At 41.7% G+C, this 24,541-nt stretch overlaps 1 protein-coding gene across 1 annotated transcript in view; it reads left to right on the forward strand.

Annotated features, from left to right (window-relative positions):
* The window catches only part of LOC131428883 (craniofacial development protein 2-like), a 34,912-nt gene that overhangs the window by 975 nt on the left and 9,396 nt on the right, over positions 1-24,541 (forward strand). The window lies entirely within an intron of this gene.

Consider the following 24,541-nt stretch of genomic DNA (forward strand, 5'->3'; position numbering starts at 1 on the left):
TGGTGATAGCCGGAGACATCATCGCCTGGGCAACGGCTTGGGGCAGCCGCTTCACCAATAGGAGAGGACAGACGTTACTGGAGGCCCTCGCCAAGTTGGACGTCGTGTTAGCGAATGATGGACTGAAAAGTACCTTTCAGCGGAACGGAGTCGAGTCGTTTATCGACCTGACTTTCTGTAGTCCCGGCCTAGCTGGAGATCTTAATTGGAGAGTTGATGGTGGCTACACCCATAGCGACCATTCAGCCATTCGCTACACGATCGGCCAATTGGCAAGAAGCACAAGGAGGAGTAATAGTCCCAAAACTCTAGCGTGAAAGGTGGGTAACTTCGACCGTGAAGCGTTTTGCGCTGCCCTTGAATTGGAGGAGCACAACGCGAACCTGAGAGGGGACGAGTTAGTCGCTATCTTGTCACGGGCGTGTGACGCGACGATGCCAAAAAAGGCTCAACCGAGGACCAACAGACCACCGGTCTACTGGTGGAACGAGCAAATTACATGTCTTCGCGCATCCTGCCTCAGGGCTAGAAGAAGGATGCAAAGAGCTCGATCAGCGGAGATGAGGATGGAGAGGAACACGGCGTTCAAAACGGCGAAGTTAGCACTAAACAAGACCATCAGCGCAAGCAAAAGAGCCTGTTTCGACCAGCTATGCGAGGGAGCCAACTCCAACCCATGGGGCGATGCCTACAGGATGGTAATGACCAAAACAAGGGGCGCGCTAGCACCCCCTGAACGTAGTCCGGCGAGGTTGAAGGAAATCATAACGGTTCTCTTTCCCCACCACGACACGTCCCCCTGGCAGCCAGCTCCGCTACCAGCGAACGAAGTTGAAAAGGTGACGAATGAGGAGTTGCTCACTGCGGCGAGATCGCTCGCTACAAAAAAAAGCCCCGGGGCCAGACGGTATCCCGAACGTGGCTCTAAAGGCGGCTATAATGACAAAACCGGACATGTTCAAGGAGGTCATACAGAGATGTCTGGACGAGCGTATGTTCCCAGACATTTGGAAAAGGCAAAGGTTGGTACTATTACCGAAACCTGGGAAACCCCCAGGGGATCCTTCAGCGTATAGACCAATCTGTCTGATCGACACTGTGGGTAAGCTCCTTGAGAAAATAATCCTCAACAGGCTAGCCCCCTTCATAGAGGAGGCAGGAGGACTGTCCAGCCAACAGTACGGGTTTCGCAGAGGCAGGTCGACGGCGGACACCATAACATCGGTGGTAACCACGGCGGAGGTAGCTATACAGCGCAAACGACGAGGAATCCGCTACTGTGCGGTAGTAACGCTAGACATTAAGAACGCGTTCAATAGTGCTTGCTGGGCAGACATTGCTGATTCCCTACTTCGACTAGGAGTACCGGAAGGGCTGTACAAGATTCTGGAAAGCTACTTCCAGAACCGAGTATTGCTCTACGAGACCGACGAAGGCACACGTTGCACTCCAATCACGGCTGGAGTACCACAGGGATATATCTTGGGCACGATCCTGTGGAATATAATGTACGAAGGAGTACTGAGGTTGAGGCTCCCTTCGGGAGTCAAAATAGTCGGGTTCGCGGATGACGTCACGCTGACAGTCTACGGTGAATCCGTCGAAGAGGTCGAACTGAGTGCATCACACTCAATCTGCTTGGTGGAGGACTGGCTGCGTAGCAGGAAACTGCATCTCGCGCACCACAAAACAGAAGTGATGTTGGTGAACAACCGCAAATTGGAACAGGAGGCGTTGGTACATGCCGGAGATTGCGTGATCCCCTCCAAGAGATCACTGAAGCAATTGGGTGTGATGCTTGACGACAAACTCAGTTTCAGCAAGCACGTTGAATACGCCTGCAAGCGCGCATCAACAGCGAACGCGGCGCTCTCCCGTTTGATGGCCAACAGCTCGCCTGTGCGCTCCAGTACACGAAGGTTACTGACAGGAGTGGCAGTTTCGATCCTCAGGTACGGCAGCCCGGTGTGGGCGTCGGCACTAAATGTGGAAAGCAACGCACAGATGCTGGAGAGTACGCAAAGACTGATGTGTCTTCGCGTAATCAGTGCATACCGCACTGTATCGAGGGATGCGGCCTGCGTGGTTGAAAGTATGATGCCTATCGGTCTGATAGTGAAGGAAGACGCGGAGCGCTACAGCATGCGAGGAGACTGGAACGCCCATAGGGCCTCCAAAGCCGCTTCTCTACGCAGATGGCAACAAGAGTGGGACAACTCAACCAAGGGCAGATGGACACATCGGCTCATACCTAGGGTCTCGAGTTGGTTAGATAGACCTCACGGAGAAGTGAACTTCGGCCTGACGTAGTTCCTCACCGGCCACGGGTGCTTCAGATGGTACCTCCACAGGTTCGGGTACGCGACATCCCCTGTACGTCCTGGCTGCCAAGACGACATCGAGACGGCTGAACTTGTTCGCATGTTCCCGTTTCGCGGCTCAAAACAGTGAGCTACTGGATGCATGCGGCATGGACACCACATTGGAGAACCTGATCCAGAGAATGTGCCACTGCGTAGAGAACTAGAACGCAGTGTCGACCGCGGCATCACAAATTGCGGGCATATTGCAGCGGAGATGGAGTGCGGATCAACAACAGGCACCCGCGACCGCTAGCCGCGTAGTAGGCTCAAGAGGGATCAGCGAATAAACGTCGGTCCGGGAGAACCTTCTTCGCCGGGAAGCTCTTCGTCGGAGTAGTTTACATCCATCGTCGGGGACTAGACGAGTAGTACGTAAAACTGCTAGGATCGTCGGGGTGCCAGTGAACCGGAAGCTATCCTCCAACCGGAATCACTGGATCGACCCAGGCATCCTCTCGGTCGGGCGTTGACGGGTATCGAAAGCGTCGGTTTCGGGAGGGCCTCCGTCGTCGGGGAAGTCTCCGTCGGTGTAGGCTAGATCCTTCGGCGGGGGCTAGTCGAGTAGCCGCCACAACACCGATTCGAGTCGTCGAGGCGCCAGCGAACCGGAAGCCATGTTCCATCCGGAATCGCGGGACCGACCTCGGCACTCCATCGGGTGTCCCGTGTGGTGTAAGAGACTCGGTGTCGGGAGATTCTCCTTCGCCGGGGAAATCTCTGTCGGAGTAGTCTAGATTCTTCGTCGGGGACTAGACGAGTAAGTCGTGGCGAAATACCGCTAGGATCGTCTGAGCGCCAGTGAACCGGAAGTCACGCTCCAACCGGAATCATTGGATCGACTTAGGCATCCTTTCGGTCGGGTCGTAGACGAGTACCGTGAACGTCGGTTCGGGAGGACTTCCCTCGTCGGGGAACCCTCCGTCGGTGTAGACTCGATCTTTTGGCGGAGACTAATCGAGTAGTTCCGCGACGTAGCATCAGTTTTGGGTCGTCGAGGCGCCAGTGAACCGGAAGTTACTCTCCAGCCGGCATCACTGGACCTACCTCTTCATCCAACTGATCGATCCCTCGAGAACAGGATGCTGATCCCCATTCTGCATAAATCTGGGAAGGGTGCTGTGAGCCTTCCACCCCGAAGTAATACCTAGCGGTGGTGCCGGGGAGGTAGGGTTGGAGATCCAAGGTGTTTTAGTGGGTAGTTCCAATCAACAGTTGGGTAGTCCTGTGGAGAGTCCCACACTCCGTGCGTAAACGCATTCCACCTTGAAAAAAAAAACACCCGACCACCACACTCCCTATAGGTAGATTGGTGGCCAAAACTGGCCGACTTTATCAGGTAGCGAGAAAAACTAATGCGAACACAGGCAACACACCAGCCGAAACGTACACTACGGTCCCTTTACTACGTCCGCAAAGCGAAGCGATGCGTACGCTAGAGACAGAACCGCCTTGTACGGTACCATGAATGTGCATGCGTGACGGGGGTTAATTTTTTTCTGTTTCCTGTATTCCTTCATTCTATGCAGCCGATCGATGGGAACGTATAAGGACGGTTACGAGGCTTGCGTTTGCATGGATAGGCGTTAACCAGTCTCATTACGTGACGGCACACCGGCCGACGGCACATATATACTGCGTGACTGCTGATGATGTCGGACAAAAAAACAATTTTCTAGCAACTAAAAAATGTTTTTTTTCAGGTCTACCCAAATTTTAAAATTTCATGTCGATCTGATATTCGGATGTGAATCTTGCAAAGATTCGAGAACATTTTGTGACACCCCTCCATGCAAACCCTAGCATGGTAGCGTAGAAGGTGGTTCCGCTGCTTTTGCACGTGCATGATGCGGCCGTTGGTTGGTCGGTTGCAACTTGGTCACATTTGTATGGAGCAAAAAAATTTTGCGCAGATTTTCCAAAACGGACTTCACGTTGTGAAAGTACGTCCCGAAACTACCAAAACGCATGTGGGGCGGTTCGCTGTATATGCCCGCATCGATAGGCGTTAACGGTTAACACACTGTATACATTAACTACTGGCATGTATACGGAAACGGTTTGTTGTATGTGCAACGCTGTTAGGTATTGTTAGCCATCGATACGTTTTCAATCAACCAACCAACCAACCAATAGACCACGAGGCCTTTTATGTGAATACTAGTATGTTAAAATCGGTTCAACCATCTTCGAGAAATCCTAGTGAGATTATTTGACACATACACACACATACCCTGCTCAGCCCGATGAACTGAATCGAATAGTACACCCGGCACTCTTGGCTTATTTTCACTAGTCAATTTCTCAAGTGATTGCATAACCTTTTTATATAAGAAAAACAAAACCTGTTTTAATCCACCTAGTGGTGTAATGATGCCTTTCTCATATTACTTATATTCTCACATATAAAAATGTAGTACCCTTTGAAATGATTTTCTTTGCATCTTGAAAGATAACAAAGAAAAATTGTTGGTGTACAAATTAGTACAACCTACAAAATGAAACAGTTCTACTATTGCAGGTAATTCTGGAACAGGTAGAAACGAAATCGGTTCGTATAGCCATTATCTGACGTGACATTACAAACTCCTTTGGATTTAGTCAATTTCAGAAGATTTTATATGTTTTAGGCTTTAAACGACGGTTTGAAATTTTAAACACATCTAATTCTGAAATTTGAAACTATGAAAATTGAAAAAAAAGTACGGGTGCGTAATGTCAGAGACATAAATGGCTGTCGTGAATACGAATATAACACGCTTGATTTATGCTTCCGAATTCGAATTGGTAGTTGATCGAATGTTTGAATTGTGCAACTTTCCCCTCTTTATTATTAGAATTTTAAACGATGCGCCTAGACCAAATTACAGATTAGTTACATTAAACATTCTGAAACGCAATTAAATATTATAAAACAAGCAGTATAGTTCTTTATAATAAAATAATGGTGACTCTGAAAAGAACCTTTTATGAAAGCGTTCGTGATGGAGAGTGACAAGTCGAGTTAGTTCAGCACGCAGACTCTGAATTCTAAACCCATATTCCGGAACTAAGCTCTGAAACTTGAAGACAATTTTTCTCCTTGACTACCAGAATGGGTTGTATAGAGTACAGTAAAGTAAAATTCCGCATAATTCTTTAGGAGTATTATTATGGTTCTAAAAAGAACCGAATAGAAGAAATCTGGAATAAAGAACTGGACCCTGAGTTCAAGAACTAAATTTAGAACCAATAACAGACTCAGAATCCAGTTTCAATTCTAGAACTCAGTTCCGGAATACAGTTCCAGAATCCAGTTTCAGCACGCAGGCTCTGAATTCCAAACCTATATTTCGGAACTTAAATCTGAAACTTGAACTTCTCGTTACGACTACCGAAAAGCAAATGAGAGTTGCGACCTGAGCGTTTGAGGTTTTAACCACGCAGAAGGTGCACTCTTCGTCGCTGCTGGTTGAAGGTTTAACTCCCACGACGTCTGCTTCCATAGAACGCACAAAAAGAAATGATCGATTTTCGACCTCGGTTCCCCTTTTATACGCATTCATTTGAAGATATGTGCCTGACTACATCAAAATCGTCGTCCTTGCGCGAAAAACCCAAGCGAAAGTTAAGAGTTTTCCGCATTGTTTTCAAATTTTGAGAAAACTTAATTTTTGAGTTGTTTGTGGTTATCTCACACTGTTCAAAATATTATCCTAAATTCCTGATAATATTTTTGATGAAATGGTGAAAGAATTATGTTGATACCATTAATACAAGTCGAGATATTAACGATTAAGTTCTGCCCATTCTTCCATATGACTAATTTTGAAAAGGCACCCCATAGTAGAGTAAGTCGTATTCACTACAAAATTACTTGAAATTTTAAACACTTGCACTTAAACAAAATTCAGGAATTTTGACCATAAGACTTACATTTGAACCTACGTTTGCGAATATCGGCCAAGCCAGCTCTACGAGAAGTAAGTGCGCTTCATTTTTGAATATATATTAAATAATTAAATATTAAATAAAAATAACTTTACATTTTAAACACTTGCATCCGAAGAATATTGAAGAGATTTGACCATAAGACCTTCATATGAACCTAAGTTTGTGCCAGCTCTACGAAAAAAGGGTGAGATTCACTTTTGAATATATGACCACCATTTACAGCGCTATCGGGGGGTGGTGAGCTTACCTCGTATGCGACTCTTATCGCATTTTATTTCAAACAACGATTCATCAGCCATGGTATTTTTTTTCGCTAGTTCATATCCCATTGCAAACTTAAATTGTGTTGTAATTTGATCACCCCTTGCATATTTCATGCCGTATGTACGCAAAAGTGATTACATTGTTAGGGATCACGTATCCACCCAATGAGGTAGAAACAAGTGGGGTAAACAAAGTACTTTAGTGTTCATGAAAGAGATTTTCTTCAGCATTCCTACCAACACCAGAAACACGTATTTGCTTTCGACATACCTTACGATATAGTTTCCATTGAATCAAAACATGTTTATTTATCATGGATTTCGTCATACTGAAGCACTTTAGGAATGATTACGAAGTTTTGGTTTCCAACACCAGCAAGCCATGTGCTCTGTCACACCTATTTATATCACATTGGTATCCACCGAGTGACGCCAATCGAGCACACACATGATCAAAAAACTTTTCAAACCACCTAGTGGTGTAATGATGCCTTTCTCATATCACTTATGTTTTCAAAAACATCACCAGAAGATTTTTTTTCAAGCTTGAATAAAAATCAAAAACACTTCCTGGTATAAAGTACCATCATCATTTCAATTTGAAAATAGTTATGTTATGTTAATAAAGATTTAAATGTGGCAACCCAGCACGCTATACAAAGTTGAACAAAGTACGCTGTGTGCTAGGTGGATGCGTTTTCTTCTTCTTCCGTATCAGCACGTACCGATGCGTACCGATTTTACATCATTTTGTATGACAGTTTGAAAGTATTGATACTCATTGCTCTATAATTTCGGAACCGGAAATCGGATCTGGATGAAATTGTACAGTATCTTTTAAGACATTGAGAGCTTTAATTTGTATCATGATTTGTGAAAATCGGTTTAACCATTGCTGAAAAATCGAAGCGAGTATTGTTTTTGGAGCTTGCGGAAGCGGACACTAGTAGTCCCAAAATAGATTAATATATCCAACAACTAACAAGGACTGCCAACTGGATAAATTTACCACTAAATTGTATAAAAATGTCCATAAGTCCTATCGTTTGAATCTAAGTTTGTGAAAATCGGTCATGTCATCTCTCAGGAAAGTGAGTGACATTTATTTTAATTCTTTGGTGCATATCACCCTATAATAAATTCAATAGCTATCTATGGGACCATGGGATCGCTCATTTGAATTTGAGTTTGTGAAAATCGGTTCAGCCATCTTTGAGAAAATCGAGTGACATTATTTGTCACATACACACATACATACATACATACATACATACATACATACATACATACACACACATTTGCTCAGTTCGTCGAATTGTATATGACATTCGACCCTTCGGGCCTGAGTTCAAAAGTCGGTTTTCACAGTGATTGTATAACCTTTCTTTACGAGAAAGGCAAAAACTTTTAAACATGAAATGTGTAATAACGTAGATGATGCACTCTCATGCAAGTTAGTTTAACACTTATTCCTACTAGTCACCGAGGAGTTCTAGGCCTTACTCCAAGTGCCACAGGCAAGGGACTGATGATAGTAGCGTGAAAAAATGATCAGAATTTATCAATTATCTATAGCTGATCACGAATAAAACACGAAGTCTTCCAAGTTTGTTTATATTTTCGGACGTTAATCCGATATCAATGTGGTTTTGTCCAACGAAAAAAAATGTGAAAAACCCAAATGATTGGAATTGCGCTAATAAACATTTGCAAAAAATACACCCCACAGAGAAAATAAAAAAGGCGCGTGTGTGTTGTCAGGGATATAACTGAAAGATATGAATACGAATGAAACAGACATACTTCTTTTACACTTTAAAACATCAATAATAGTTCGTATAAATTGATTTATTGTGTGAGTTTTGCAATTGTTACTGTTTCGATTTCTGAATTGTAACGGTGCTTGTGCTAAAGTATGACTTATTGTCGACAAAAGTATTTCGCCATACACATAACGCTGAATAAAACAGGGTAAAACAATACAACAAGTAGTATTATTTTTGCTTTTCCTTTATCATATAGAATATCGAAAAAATAATAATATATATATATATATATATATATATATATATATATATATATATATATATATATATATATATATATATATATATATATATATATATATATATATATATATATATATATATATATATATATATATATATATAAAGGGTTATTTTTTAAGAGCTTGAGAACTTTTTTAAACAATAAAACGCATAAAATTTGCAAAATCTCATCGGTTCTTTATTTTAAACGTTAGATTGGTAAATGACATTTACTTTTTGAAGATAATTTCATTTAAATGTTGACCGCGGCTGCGTCTTAGGTGGTCCATTCGGAAAGTCCAATTTTGGGCAACTTTTTCGAGCATTTCGGCCGGAATAGCCCGAATTTCTTCGGAAATGTTGTCTTCCAAAGCTGGAATAGTTACTGGCTTATTTCTGTAGACTTTAGACTTGACGTAGCCCCACAAAAAATAGTCTAAAGGCGTCAAATCGCATGATCTTGGTGGCCAACTTACCGGTCCATTTCTTGAGATGAATTGTTCTCCGAAGTTTTCCCTCAAAATGGCCATAGAATCGCGAGCTGTGTGGCATGTAGCGCCATCTTGTTGAAACCACATGTCAACCAAGTTCAGTTCTTCCATTTTTGGCAACAAAAAGTTTGTTAGCATCGAACGATAGCGATCGCCATTCACTGTAACGTTGCGTCCAACAGCATCTTTGAAAAAATACGGTCCAATGATTCCACCAGCGTACAAACCACACCAAACAGTGCATTTTTCGGGATGCATGGGCAGTTCTTGAACGGCTTCTGGTTGCTCTTCACTCCAAATGCGGCAATTTTCCGAATGGACCACCTAAGACGCAGCCGCGGTCAACATTTAAATGAAATTATCTTCAAAAAGTAAATGTCATGTACCAATCTAACGTTTAAAATAAAGAACCGATGAGAATTTGCAAATTTTATGCGATTTATTGTTTAAAAAAGTTCTCAAGCTCTTAAAAAATCACCCTGTATATATACATATATATATATATATATATATATATATATATATATATATATATATATATATATATATATATATATATATATATATATATATATATATATATATATATATATATAAATAAATAAATATAGATATATCTACGTTTCCCTTTTCTTTTCGTTTTTTTCGTGAAAAATCGCAACTTTACTTTGCACAACCACCAAAAATTCAAAAAAAATATTTAAAAATGAAACAGAAACGTTGGGGTTTAGAAAAAGTTCTACTCTAACTATCGTCCCTTCTTGATAAATTCAATTTATTACAAGAAAATCATGGTTTGTGTGTCGGTGTAGGCAGCAAAATTAATTTTTTGCTATTTTCATATAGGTTATGCAATCACTGTGACATCACTGATCACAATCAGTTTCACAGATATGTTCGAGTTGCATTAGTAGTGGGACAATGTAGAGCGAGAAACATAAAGACGATAGGGGGTGTCCTTGGGCGACAGATCGTTGTATTGGGAAAGGTACAGAAATATGTCCGTTTACTATTAGCCGATACGACGTCAATTCAGCTAAACCTTGGAGTAATGCTACTAATCGTGGGTTGATACCGAGTGCGCTCATGGTAACAAATAGAAATTTTCTCTTGGCTCTCTGTTTACGAGCGATTAGCTGTGCGATTCGGTCTTTCAGCGAGAGAGTAGTTTGAAAAATATTACCATTGAAATTGGAGCATTTTTGTAAACTTCCCAAAATCCGATGAGAGTTTACTATTCGTACTAGTCTTAATCGTCTAGTCGAATTCGGCAGTGAAGTTTGCTTGTAAAACCTCGTTCAGCACGAAATTGATTTCTCTATGTATTACATTAAAAGTCCGTAAGTAAAACGCTCTCGGTAGTCCGTCGGAACCTGTAGATTTTTTCGGGACACTCGTTTTAATTGCTGATAAAATTTCTGCCGTCGTTATCTCTCTCATGCTAACATTGTTTGCTTCATCGTTTTCAGGAATCACTCTGTTGCTTACGAAGTCACGTTCGTTTGGTGTTTCGTCCGTTGCGTACATTTTTCGGAAGTATTCCAGCATGTGCTGCTCGATGTCTTTGGAGCGTTCAAGAATATTATCGTTCTTGGTCTACAGTTTTGTGATGATCGTTCTTTTTTTCTTCTCTCACCTTATTGGAATGTAGACATCGGTTCTCCTGCAATGCACGTTTCGTTGTTACGGACAAACATGTGGGTGAATTTCCGCTGATGCACCAACATTTGTGCCTTAAGCTGGTTGATCATTTTTAACATACTCGGGTTTTGGTAATAACAATCGTACGCTCTGCGGAGTTGAGTGTATAATCGCTGATGTTAACGATGAAAGTCGTCAAACGCACGCTTCGATAACTATCGAAAAAACGATTTTTAGCCACCATTCAGTCCATGATTGGAAATTCCGACGTTGGCGGAACCAGTACTGCCATTTGATTTTGAATTCGTCAATATTTTCAGTCGTCAGAAGGTGAGGGCGGAGAGACCAATAACCGCGACCCGGATCTCTCCCGGGGTGAGGATGACATATTCTCATCATGACAGACTTGTGGTTCATGAACGAGCACACGTGAGTATTTGCGTTTCTTAGATGATTAAGATGACTCGAACTGATAGAAAACGATCGAGCCTTGAAGACGAGTTGTGTGTTACGAATGTGTAACCGGGTACTTGTGGACATAGCTTTACCCACACATCATATAGCTGCATTGGTAGCGGGACTCGTGTTGCTACCAGTCACATTGCCGAAGTACGCAGTTAAAATCTCCTGCTAGGATCACGTCTTCGTTCGGGTGCCGAAGGTAGTATGCTAGTGTGTTGTTGTAAAACCTTTCTCATTCAGCTCTCATGGCCGTACCAGATGGGCGTATATATTGCACAAGATTGTGTTATTTATACGCGATGTGAGGCGACTGTCGAGACTTTTTTCAACGTCGGAGAAATGAATATGTTCTTTTAAGGCAATAACCGTCCCTCTTTTCGCGTGGTCTACATTGCATGTCAGATTTCGATAGTAGTTCGTTCACCTGCTTTGACTGACCTTCCGAAGGTAACTTCGGGACCGACGGGTTGTTGTTGACTAGTTTTTTGTTTGATAGTTGTAGTTTTGTCGTTTAGTTTAATAAAAAAGATAATTTTTGCTTTTTGTGCTCGGAATCGCATTAATTTTTTTCTCACGAGATTTCCTACTCTCGTAGTAAAATATTTTGATGTGTTCATCGTATGCGCTGTCCTTCGAATACTCGAGTTTTTCTCAAAACAGTTAAAATTCTCATTCTCTCGTTCTCATTCATTTAGTTGCATCTTTTGCATGAAATTTTTGTTTCAATTTGGTGAGATAGCCGGAGGACAATTATGGTTCATTCTAAGAAGGTAATCGATATTTAAAAATTTGAGAAATGCAATGTTATAATGTGAGAATGTAAGATCATCAGTCTCAGAGGATTCAAAATATGTAATCATTATTCCATCAGCAGAACTTTCCCTCACAGCTGAATAGTTAAATAACATCATTTTACAACTTTTCCAAAACTGTATGTCATCACTATCTTAATACGCTCGTAAATATGCGGTACACTCCGCGTCTGTGGGTCGTGATAGAAAAATTCACTGCTCCGAAAGTATTAATCTTTCCACTCCGAAACATTACCAAGATCGAGTTAAACCCCTATGGTTTCTTTTTTCAACTAAAAAAAAACAAAAAATACAGGCCCTAGTTTGAATTTTTTTATTTGTTTATTAGTTTTAAACTTTTTTCATTGAATTAAATTTAAAGATTGTTTTATGGAATCGCTTATATGACAGCTAAGGAAAAGACGCACATTTCATGTATTGAACAAATTTTGTTTCTTCATTCGATTTTACACTATGGGCTGTTGAAAAAAGGCTTGTTAAAGGTTGAAAAAAAATTGTTCAATACGTGAAATTTGCGTCGTTTCCTTAGCTTTCATATAAGCAATTATATAAAATAATCTTTAAATTTACAGTCGGTGTTGAAAAGTCGTTCGCACCGCACGCGTATAGCTCTTGGTTTCTGGAAATTTTTTCTGGCTACCTAGAGTTTCATTGATTCAAGGCTTCAGTCTTTTTCAAGGCTACCTCAATCACTAATAGTCTTTTTGAAGACTAACAATTAGTCAGCCTTTCTCAAGGCTATACAACGAGTGATATTAGAGTGACTAAGTGATACAAAGAGTGATATTAGAGTGACTAAGAAATTAATCAGCCTTTTTTAAGGCTAGCTAGGAGTCTAATCGAAGACTAATTTAGCCTAGGTAATTTAATTTAAAATTTCATTCATTTCAAAATTGCCTGCTTCCAACCGGAAAGGCAACAAGCCTAAGGCTAAAAATAATTCAATACGGAATAAATCACAATCCGTTATTCAACATTTTTCTAATAACATTCACGATCTTATAGAATCGGAATGTAAAAATAAAAGACAACGGACGGAATTCCCTTCCGTTGATTCTATGCCGTCTAACAATATTTACGAGATTCTTCCTGAATCCGATTGTAGCGACATAGAAGAAAGTTCTTCAAAAATGCCCAAAATGGACGCTTGTCGTTCTGGGAAGAAACATCAATCTATGCCACCAGTGACGGTGATGATTTCCGACTTCAAAGCATTCGGTACTGAGCTTTCTACTTTTCTCCCGGAAGTAAAAGTCTCATTTCAAATCGGACGAAGAGGAGAATGTCGAGTCTTGGTGGATGGATTGGAAGATTACGAACGTCTTATTCGATATTTGTCCGAGAAACTTCATAAATTTTATTCATATGATATAAAATCAGACAGACCCTTCAAGGCTGTCTTGAAAGGCTTATCAAATGATCAAAGTATTGATGAAATTAAAAATGAACTAAAATAATTGCTTGGTTTTGCCCCTTCCCAAATAATACTTATGAAAAAAAGAGCGAATGGTACTTCTAAACCACGCTCTGGAATTTCCCATGAACTTTACCTAATACACTGCAATCGACGTGATGTAAACAATTTGAAAACTTTAGAAAAAGTACGTTTCATTTCCCACATTAAAATTCATTTGGAAACATTATAATATATCGTATTGCAAACTTAACGCAATGTCGTCGTTGCCAAGGCTTCGGTCATGGAACCAAAAATTGTCATACGGATATACGGTGTTTGAATTGTGGTAAATCGCATTCGAAAGACGTTTGTCCAATGAATGAAACCACTGATAAATTTTTATGTTCAAATTGCAATGGAAATCATAAATCCAATTATTTGAAATGTCCTGACAGGGAAAAAATTTTAAACGCTAGTTCGCTTAGACAACAAGTCAAATCAACGACCTTAAATTTACAGAACATACCTGAAAATCAAGAAACCGTTACAAATGCCACGCCTAATTCTTCTAAGGCACTTATTTCTTCGAATTCAAAACAAAAAACAGGTACGAATTTCAATTCGTCTTCTAACGAAAACAATTTATTGACAGGTAGATCGACCTCGTCATCATCTTCTTCTAATGTCAGTTATGCTGGTATGTTAGGTAGAAATCTACCACCTATTTCTTCTAATGTAAATAATCAAAACACAGGACCGCCTTGCAGTTCATCTTCTAACGAAAACAATTTATTAATAGGTAGACCGGCCAAATCATCTTCTTCTAATGGCAATCTACCTACAAATATTCCTTCAATGCCATTCGCTTCTTTAAACGAAGTCGATTTAGGCGATATAACTGAAAATAAAATGATCTACCTATAAGATCAACTTTTTCAAATGATCATCCAAATGAATTCGACTTCATCACTTTTTGAAGCATTTCAAATCGGATGGCAATTTGCAAATAATATTATAATTAATTTAAAATTTAACAGTGATGTTAAATAATTATTTGAATATTTTAAATTGGAATGCTCGATCTTTGAAATCGAGTGAAGATGAATTTTATAATTTTCTCGAAGTTCACAAAATCTATATTGCCATTGTGACAGAAACTTTTCCTAAACCAAATGTCAAATTGAAAAGTAATCCACATTATGTGGTTCATCGATTTGACAGGTTTACTGGAATGGGTGGTGGAGCTGCCATTTTTGTCCAACAGCAAATTAAATCGAATTGTACCTTCTTTCAATACTAAAGTTATTGAAAGCTTGGGAATCGAAATTGAAACCATTCATGGAATTTATTTCATCGCTGGAGCATATTTGCCATTCCAATGCACCGGCGAACAATTAAATTTCTTTAAAGGCGATTTGCAAAAACTCACAAGATATCGACCGAAATTTTTCGTAATAGGGGACTTAAATGCTAAGCATGTCCAGTGGAATTGTAGGCAAACAGTAACGGTAAAATACTTCATAATCAACTCTTAGCTGGTTACTTCACAGTTCTTCATCCCAGTAATCCGACTTGTTTCTCTTCCGTGAAAAACCCGTCTACAATTGATTTGGTTCTAACGGATCAAAGTCACATTTGTAGTGAACCGATTACACATGCTGACTTTGACTCAGATCATCTTCCTGTAACATTCAGACTTTCCAACGAAGATATAATAAATCCAATTAGTTCTATATTCAACTATCATAGAGCTAATTGGTTGGATTACAGATCTCACATTGAAAATCATGTGGATATTGAAACTTTTTTAGAAAATTCTGCAAACATCGACACAGCAATAGATCATTTGAATCATTACATTATCGAAGCAACAAATCTTTCAGTTCCCAAAGCTAAATTAAATTCTCCTATCATCGATGACAATCTTCAACTGCTCATTCGGTTGAAGAATGTTCGTCGACGACAATATCAACGTTCTCGTGATCCTGCTATGAAAAACATAGTTAAGGATTTACAAAAAGAAATTAAACATATATTTACTCTTTTGCGAAATGAAAATTTCGCTAAAGAAGTTGAACAAATTAAACCATATTGTAAACCTTTCTGGAAACTTTCTAAGGTTCTTAAGAAACCTTAGAAATTAATTCCTGCTCTCAAGGAAGGAAATCAGATACTTCTTACAAATGGCGAAAAAGCTCAAAAACTTGCTCAGCAGTTCGAGAGTGTACACAATTTTCATTGCAACGTTGTGAGTCCTATTGAAAATGAAGTCTCACTGAAATATGAGCATATTTCAACCCAAGTATTATCACACGATGACATTATTGAGACGAATTCTGATGAAATTTGTTTATTTGTTTATTTGTTAATAAAAAATCTTCCCGATGTTGCCTTGAGAATCCTGGTTAAAATTTTCAACGAGTGTTTTTCATTAGCTTACTTCCCAAAGAGATGGAAAAACGCTAAAATAATTCCTATCCTGGAACCTGATGAAAATCCAGCAGGAACATCAAGTTATCTACCAATTAACTTACTTTCTTCTATCAGTAAAGTTTTTGAAAAAATTATCTTGTTGAGAATGATGTCTCATATAAATGAGAATTCAATTTTTTTACCAGAGTAGTTTGGATTTCGTCATGAACATTCAACTACTCATCAACTTGTCAGAGTAACGAACATGATAAAAGCAAATAAATCTTCTGGGTTATCCACTGGAGTTGCTCTTCTAGACATAGAAAAAGCATTCGACAGTGTTTGGCGCAAAGGTTTAATAGCAAAAATGTCTGATTTCCAGTTTCCTATTTATTTGATCAAAATGATTCAAAATTATTTAACTGATCGTACTCTTCAGGTTAGCTATCAGAATTGTAAATCTGAATTGCTACCCGCACGAGCCAATGTTCCGCAGGGTTCGAGCGTAGCTCCAATCTTGTATAATATTTTCACTTCTGATCTTCCAAATCTACCCGTTGGTTGTCAGAAATCGCTATTCTGTGACGACACAAGTCTGTTAGCAGAAGAAATCTAAGAGTGATATGCAGTCGCCTACAAAGAAGTTTAAATATTTTCAGTGATTATCTGTCAAAATGGAAAATTAAACCAAATGCAGCAAAAACACAATTAATTATCTTTCTTCATAAGCCAAGAGCTTCTTTTCTTAAACCAAACAATAATCACATTCTAAAATTGAATGGCTTGGAATTGACATGATCTGATGGTTATAAACAGAAATTCTAAGCTCTGTCTAAAAAACAAATTGTTAATTTATAAACAATTTTTCAGACCAGCCATGCTTTATGCAGTACCAATTTGGTCAAGTTGTTGTTCCACCAGGAAGAAAACGCTTCAAAGGATTCAGAATAAAATTCTGAAAATGATTTTGAAGCGTCCTCCCTGGTTTAGTACAAATGAGTTACACAGACTCACAAATATAGAACCATTAGATGTAATGTCACATAATATTATAAACAAATTCCGATGCAATCTTCAATTGAATCGATTCGCTCTCTGTATTAGTTAGTAAGTTAGTATATAAGTTCCTTTTCCTCATTACACAATTCAAGCAGGTTTAGAATTTTCCCTAGACATCTCAGAATTGCGGCAGCAAATAATGTCCTCATGGTAATAAACAAATCAAAGGGGCTGAAAAGTCACCACTTGTGGCTGAACACCCAATTTAAATCTTAATAATTTAATTTTAACTCATATTCCAATAAATAGTCATTAAAAAAAAATCTTTAAATTTAATTCAACGAAAAATGTTTAAAACTAATAAACAAATAAAAAATTCAAACTAGGGCCTGTATTTTTTTCATGTGGAACACATTTTTGTTTTCTATATAGGGGTAAAAACTAGAAACTCAAGAAAAATACACGTATAAATGTGGTCAGGTTTTGAACAATTACAGCTCAGTCAATTTTGTATAAATTATTAATATCATGACACCATTTGATTGGAAATATTTCTACGTATTGATTTGAATGTTCATAGCCATGTAGTTTTAATTGTATATCATTGAAATGTTGATTAATAGCTAGCAGTGTCCTATTTTGTCTGCATAAAATCTCCGGCATACCGGATTTCCCTGCCATAGTCGACGGTTTTGGAGGAATAAGCGATATATCAAAGGGAAAGCAGCTCTCCGATTGGTTAATCGATGCAAAAGCGAAAACACAAGCGGAGGGAGTAGCCATAGCTAAGGTAAACGGAGTTTACTATTGTAGTTGCTACGCTCCACCGAGATGGTCAATAGACCAGTTCACTCGGATGGTCGACATGTTGACCGCAGACCTGGTGGGTCGGAAGCCGGTGGTGATAACCGGAGACATCATCGCCTGGGCAACGGCTTGGGGCAGCCGCTTCACCAATAGGAGAGGACAGACGTTACTGGAGGCCCTCGCCAAGTTGGACGTCGTGTTAGCGAATGATGGACTGAAAAGTACCTTTCAGCGGAACGGAGTCGAGTCGTTTATCGACCTGACTTTCTGTAGTCCCGGCCTAGCTGGAGATCTTAATTGGAGAGTTGATGGTGGCTACACCCATAGCGACCATTCAGCCATTCGCTACATGATCGGCCAATTGGCAAGAAGCACAAGGAGGAGTAATACTCCCAAAACTCTAGCGTGAAAGGTGGGTAACTTCGACCGTGAAGCGTTTTTCGCTGCCCTTGAATTGGAGGAGCACAACGCGAACCTGAGAGGGGACGAGTTAGTCGCTATCTTGTCACGGGCGTGTGACGCGACGATGCCAAAAGAGGCTCAACCGAGGACCAACAGACCACCGGTCTACTGGTGGAACGAGCAAATTACATGTCTTCGCGCATCCTGCCTCAGGGCTAGAAGAAGGATGCAAAGAGCTCGATCAGCGGAGATGAGGATGGAGAGGAACACGGCGTTCAAAACGGCGAAGTTAGCACTAAACAAGACCATCAGCGCAAGCAAAAGAGCCTGTTTCGACCAGCTATGCGAGGGAGCCAACTCCAACCCATGGGGCGATGCCTACAGGATGGTAATGGCCAAAACAAGAGGCGCGCTAGCACCCCCTGAACGTAGTCCGGCGAGGTTGAAGGAAATCATAACGGTTCTCTTTCCCCACCACGACACGTCGCACTGGCAGCCAGCTCCGCTACCAGCGAACGAAGTTGAAAAGGTGACGAATGAGGAGTTGCTCACTGCGGCGAGATCGCTCGCTACAAAAAAAGCCCCGGGGCCAGACGGTATCCCGAACGTGGCTCTAAAGGCGGCTATAATGACAAAACCGGACATGTTCAAGGAGGTCATACAGAGATGTCTGGACGAGCGTATGTTCCCAGACATTTGGAAAAGGCAAAGGTTGGTACTATTACCGAAACCTGGGAAACCCCCAGGGGATCCTTCAGCGTATAGACCAATCTGTCTGATCGACACTGTGGGTAAGCTCCTTGAGAAAATAATCCTCAACAGGCTAGCCCCCTTCATAGAGGAGGCAGGAGGACTGTCCAGCCAACAGTACGGGTTTCGCAGAGGCAGGTCGACGGCGGACATCATAACATCGGTAGTAACCACGGCGGAGGTAGCTATACAGTGCAAACGACGAGGAATCCGCTACTGTGCGGTAGTAACGCTAGACATTAAGAACGCGTTCAATAGTGCTTGCTGGGCAGACATTGCTGATTCCCTACTTCGACTAGGAGTACCGGAAGGGCTGTACAAGATTCTGGAAAGCTACTTCCAGAACCGAGTATTGCTCTACGAGACTGACGAAGGCACACGTTGCACTCCAATCACGGCTGGAGTACCACAGGGATATATCTTGGGCACGATCCTGTGGAATATAATGTACGATGGAGTACTGAGGTTGAGGCTCCCTTCGGGAGTCAAAATAGTCGGGTTCGCGGATGACGTCACGCTGACAGTCTACGGTGAATCCGTCGAAGAGGTCGAACTGAGTGCATCACACTCAATCTGCTTGGTGGAGGACTGGCTGCGTAGCAGGAAACTGCAACTCGCGCACCACAAAACAGAAGTGATGTTGGTGAACAACCGCAAATTGGAACAGGAGGCGTTGGTACATGCCGGAGATTGCGTGATCCCCTCCAAGAGATCACTGAAGCAATTGGGTGTGATGCTTGACGACAAACTCAGTTTCAGCAAGCACGTTGAATACGCCTGCAAGCGCGCATCAACAGCGAACGCGGCGCTCTCCCGTTTGATGGCCAACAGCTCGCCTGTGCGCTCCAGTAAACGAAGGTTACTGGCAGGAGTGGCAGTTTCGATCCTCAGGTACGGCAGCCCGGTGTGGGCGTCGGCACTAAATGTGGAAAGCAACGCACAGATGCTGGAGAGTACGCAAAGACTGATGTGTCTTCGCGTAATCAGTGCATACCGCACTGTATCGAGGGATGCGGCCTGCGTGGTTGAAAGTATGATGCCTATCGGTCTGATAGTGAAGGAAGACGCGGAGCGCTACAGCATGCGAGGAGACTGGAACGCCCATAGGGCCTCCAAAGCCGCTTCTCTACGCAGATGGCAACAAGAGTGGGACAACTCAACCAAGGGCAGATGGACACATCGGCTCATACCTAGGGTCTCGAGTTGGTTAGATAGACCTCACGGAGAAGTGAACTTCGGCCTGACGTAGTTCCTCACCGGCCACGGGTGCTTCAGATGGTACCTCCACAGGTTCGGCCACGCGACATCCCCTGTATGTCCTGGCTGCCAAGACGAGATCGAGACGGCTGAACTTGTTCGCATGTTCCCGTTTCGCGGCTCAAAACAGTGAGCTACTGGATGCATGCGGCATGGACACCACACCGGAAAACCTGATCCAGAGAATGTGCCACTGCGTAGAGAACTAGAACGCAGTGTCGACCGCGGCATCACAAATTGCGGGCATATTGCAGCGGAGATGGAGTGCGGATCAACAACAGGCACCCGCGACCGCTAGCCGCGTAGTAGGCTCAAGAGGGATCAGCGAATAAACGTCGGTCCGGGAGAACCTTCTTCGCCGGGAAGCTCTTCGTCGGAGTAGTTTACATCCATCGTCGGGGACTAGACGAGTAGTACGTAAAACTGCTAGGATCGTCGGGGTGCCAGTGAACCGGAAGCTATCCTCCAACCGGAATCACTGGATCGACCCAGGCATCCTCTCGGTCGGGCGTTGACGGGTATCGAAAGCGTCGGTTTCGGGAGGGCCTCCGTCGTCGGGGAAGTCTCCGTCGGTGTAGGCTAGATCCTTCGGCGGGGGCTAGTCGAGTAGCCGCCACAACACCGATTCGAGTCGTCGAGGCGCCAGCGAACCGGAAGCCATGTTCCATCCGGAATCGCGGGACCGACCTCGGCACTCCATCGGGTGTCCCGTGTGGTGTAAGAGACTCGGTGTCGGGAGATTCTCCTTCGCCGGGGAAATCTCTGTCGGAGTAGTCTAGATTCTTCGTCGGGGACTAGACGAGTAAGTCGTGGCGAAATACCGCTAGGATCGTCTGAGCGCCAGTGAACCGGAAGTCACGCTCCAACCGGAATCATTGGATCGACTTAGGCATCCTTTCGGTCGGGTCGTAGACGAGTACCGTGAACGTCGGTTCGGGAGGACTTCCCTCGTCGGGGAACCCTCCGTCGGTGTAGACTCGATCTTTTGGCGGAGACTAATCGAGTAGTTCCGCGACGTAGCATCAGTTTTGGGTCGTCGAGGCGCCAGTGAACCGGAAGTTACTCTCCAGCCGGCATCACTGGACCTACCTCTTCATCCAACTGATCGATCCCTCGAGAACAGGATGCTGATCCCCATTCTGCATAAATCTGGGAAGGGTGCTGTGAGCCTTCCACCCCGAAGTAATACCTAGCGGTGGTGCCGGGGAGGCAGGGTTGGAGATCCAAGGTGTTTTAGTGGGTAGTTCCAATCAACAGTTGGGTAGTCCTGTGGAGAGTCCCACACTCCGTGCGTAAATGCATTCCACTTTGAAAAAAAAAACACCCGACCACCACACTCCCTATAGGTAGATTGGTGGCCAAAACTGGCCGACTTTATCAGGTAGCGAGAAAAACTAATGCGAACACAGGCAACACACCAGCCGAAACGTACACTACGGTCCCTTTACTACGTCCGCAAAGCGAAGCGATGCGTACGCTAGAGACCGAACCGCCTTGTACGGTACCATGAATGTGCATGCGTGACGGGGGTTAATTTTTGTCTGTTTCCTGTATTCCTTCATTCTATGCAGCCGATCGATGGGAACGTATAAGGACGGTTACGAGGCTTGCGTTTGCATGGATAGGCGTTAACCAGTCTCATTACGTGACGGCACACCGGCCGACGGCACATATATACTGCGTGACTGCTGATGATGTCGGACAAAAAAACAATTTTCTAGCAACTAAAAATGTTTTTTTTTCAGGTCTACCCAAATTTTAAAATTTCATGTCGATCTGATATTCGGATGTGAATCTTGCAAAGATTCGAGAACATTTTGTGACACCCCTCCATGCAAACCCTAGCATGGTAGCGTAGAAGGTGGTTCCGCTGCTTTTGCACGTGCATGATGCGGCCGTTGGTTGGTCGGTTGCAACTTGGTCACATTTGTATGGAGCAAAAAAATTTTGCGCAGATTTTCCAAAACGGACTTCACGTTGTGAAAGTACGTCCAGAAACTACCAAAACGCATGTGGGGCGGTTCGCTGTCTATGCCCGCATCGATAGGCGTTAACGGTTAACACACTGTATACATTAACTACTGGCATGTATACGGAAACGGTTTGTTGTATGTGCAACGCTGTTAGGTATTGTTAGCCATCGATACGTTTTCAATCAACCAACCAACCAACCAATAGACCACGAGGCCTTTTATGTGAATACTAGTATGTTAAAATCGGTTCAACCATCTTCGAGAAATCCTAGTGAGATTATTTGACACATACACACACATACCCTGCTCAGCCCGATGAACTGAATCGAATAGTACACCCGGCACTCTTGGCTTATTTTCACTAGTCAATTTCTCAAGTGATTGCATAACCTTTTTATATAAGAAAACCTATTTTAATCCACCTAGTGGTGTAATGATGCCTTTCTCCAATTACTTATTACATCATAAATATAACCGTGAAATTCGCAGAAACAACTGTTTATTGAATAGGAATAGGATAATTTGTTCGGATCTTATCTCACAAACTCTATAAATCCTGTTTAACCTGTAGTTCCGGAACCGAAAGTAGTATCCACAACAAATTAAGGAATTCCATATAAAACTGTAAGACTTTTCTTTTGAACCTATAAGTTTGTGAAAATCTATTCGGCCATCTCCAAGAAAAGTGAGTGAGATCCTTTTTGCAGTTTCTAATCACTATTTCCAATTCTCCCGAAACCGGATTCAGATGAACGGAATAGCCGAAGTTGGTTCGTTTGCTACCAACAAATATGACCTACAAATTGGAACAGTTTTGAACCTAGTTAAACTTATACTTACTATCTCATGCTCTATTTCGTTTAAACCAATTAAACTAAATCTAACGAAACGAACCTGCGTTTCTGTTACTACTGCGTGCTAAACAGCATGAATCAGCAGCATGAAACATGTAGTAGGATTGTTATTATTATTATTGACATCACTACACAACGTGTACGAAATAGAACAAAGCACGCCTTGTTCGTTTTGTGTTTTCTTCTTCTTTCGGTGTTGTACATATTGTCACTCTATATGGCGATTTGAAAACTTAGACACTCATCGCCCTGTAACTGCGTAACCGGAAGTCGGATCCGAATGAAATTTCACAGTAGGTTTAAAGACAGTATGAACTTTAATTCAAATCAAGATTTGTGAAAATCGGTTCAAGCATCGCAGAGAAATTGAAGTGAATTTAGTTTTAGGAGTTTTTCTTCTCCACTTTCGGTGCTCTCGGAACAGGAAAAGAGGGGACCAGTAGTGCCGAATTAAGTTTTTATGCCCACAAACTAACAAGCTCTGCAAACTAGAAGAATTTATCAGACAGTTTTATGGGATTTGTACCTGTTTTTAACCATCGTTCGTGGAAAAATACTAATAAAATTTGTAATTTTCCACTTATCACGCTTTAGTTCCGGAACCGGAAGTCGGATCTAGATAAAATGTTCCACAAGTTTTTAGGGTATTATAAGACCTTTCATTTGAATCTAAGTTTGCAAAAATCGGTTGAGTTGTTCCAGAGATAATTGAGTGTAAACTTTTTCTCAAAATTTCACATATTACCCTATATCTCCGGAACCGGAAGTCGCATTCAAACGAAATTCAATAGCAAGCTATGGGACTATAATACCTTTTATTTGAATCTTAGTTTGTGAAAATCGGTTCAGCCATCTCTGAAAAAAGTGAGTGCATATTTTTTTCACTTTTTTAGTACATATCATCCTATATCTCCGGAACCGGAAGTCGGATCGGAATGAAATTCAATAGCAGGCTATGGGACTATTAGACCTTTCATTTGAATCTTTGTTTGTGAAAATCGGTTTGGCCATCTCTGAGAAAAGTGAGTGCATATTTTTGTTACATACACACACACATACACACACACACACACGGACACACACACACACACACACAGACATTTGCTCAGTTCGTCGAGCTGAGTCGAATGGTATATGACATTCGGCCCTCCGGGCCTCGGTTAAAAATTCGATTTTCACAGTGATTGCATAGCCTTTCTATATGAGAAAGGCAAAACAAAACCTGTTTTAATCCACCTAGTGGTGTAATGATGCCTTTCTCATATTACTTATATTCTCACATATAAAAATGTAGTACCCTTTGAAATGATTTTCTTTGCATCTTGAAAGATAACAAAGAAAAATTGTTGGTGTACAAATTAGTACAACCTACAAAATGAAACAGTTCTACTATTGCAGGTAATTCTGGAACAGGTAGAAACGAAATCGGTTCGTATAGCCATTATCTGACGTGACATTACTCCTTTGGATTTAGTCAATTTCAGAAGATTTTATATGTTTTAGGCTTTAAACGACGGTTTGAAATTTTAAACACATCTAATTCTGAAATTTGAAACTATGAAAATTGAAAAAAAAGTACGGGTGCGTAATGTCAGAGACATAAATGGCTGTCGTGAATACGAATATAACACGCTTGATTTATGCTTCCGAATTCGAATTGGTAGTTGATCGAATGTTTGAA

This window comes from Malaya genurostris, chromosome 2, assembly GCF_030247185.1.
Source record: "Malaya genurostris strain Urasoe2022 chromosome 2, Malgen_1.1, whole genome shotgun sequence".
Taxonomy (NCBI): domain Eukaryota; kingdom Metazoa; phylum Arthropoda; class Insecta; order Diptera; family Culicidae; genus Malaya; species Malaya genurostris.